Source organism: Calidris pugnax, unplaced genomic scaffold, assembly GCF_001431845.1.
Source record: "Calidris pugnax isolate Ruff unplaced genomic scaffold, ASM143184v1 scaffold14, whole genome shotgun sequence".
Lineage (NCBI taxonomy): Eukaryota > Metazoa > Chordata > Aves > Charadriiformes > Scolopacidae > Calidris > Calidris pugnax.
The window spans coordinates 8,112,157-8,112,822 of record NW_015090793.1 but is presented as its reverse complement, the minus strand read 5'-3'; the positions used below and the strand labels follow the sequence as shown (position 1 = coordinate 8,112,822).

Below are 666 nucleotides of genomic sequence, written 5' to 3'. Positions count from 1 at the left end.
CCCCGGCCCGCCCGGCAGCGGGGCCCCCGTCGCGGCCTCCCCCTCCGCGGCTCAGGGCCGCCCCTCCATCCCCTCCGGGGTGAGGGCAGGGAGCTCCGCAGCGGGTTAAGGAAGGGAAGCGGCGCCGGGCGCCACCGCCTGCCCGGGCTGAGGGCGAGCGGCCCGGCACTGAGGAGAGGGAACTGAGGGGAAGGGGAACTCACGCTGTCTCCGCTATTTAAACCTCTTCCCGCCGCCTCCGCCTCACTGACTCTCACTCACTCCCTCCTCCCCGCGAAACTTACTAGGGGCGGCCCCTTTCCCTCCCCTCCCCGGCCCATATACACACAGTCACACGCCGGGCGGCCGCTGCCGCTGCCCCGCCCGCCCTCCCCGGCCGCGCCATCCATTCGCCCCGCTCTCTGCCCGTCAGTAAGGGAGCGCAGCACCGTTGGCTGGAAGACCTGCCCGTCAAAGCGCGCTCCGCTCTGCCTCCCTCGGGCTCCGCCCCTCGGCCCGCCCCTCCCCTTCCCGGACACCTCGGGGGGTGTTAAAACGGCCGTTTTAAGTCACCATCAAAATTTACTTTTAGGTCCCGCCTACTGAGCTCTAGCGGAGATTCTGATTGGGCGGTGGGAAACCCCTCTCTATTGCGACTGGGTGGCTAAATGTCCATCACCTGCCGGA

At 68.8% G+C, this 666-nt stretch overlaps 1 protein-coding gene across 2 annotated transcripts in view; it reads right to left on the bottom strand.

The window, feature by feature from the left end:
* Positions 1–266, bottom strand: part of CTBP1 (C-terminal binding protein 1) — a 245,915-nt gene extending 245,649 nt beyond the window's left edge. The window contains exon 1 of one of the 2 annotated variants that reach the window (XM_014966814.1): positions 204–266. The gene's annotated coding sequence lies outside the window, so the exon portion shown is untranslated. The remainder of the gene's footprint in view (positions 1–203) is intronic. The other variant, XM_014966813.1, reaches the window with a different exon arrangement.
* Between the last annotated feature and the right edge of the window lie 400 nt (positions 267–666).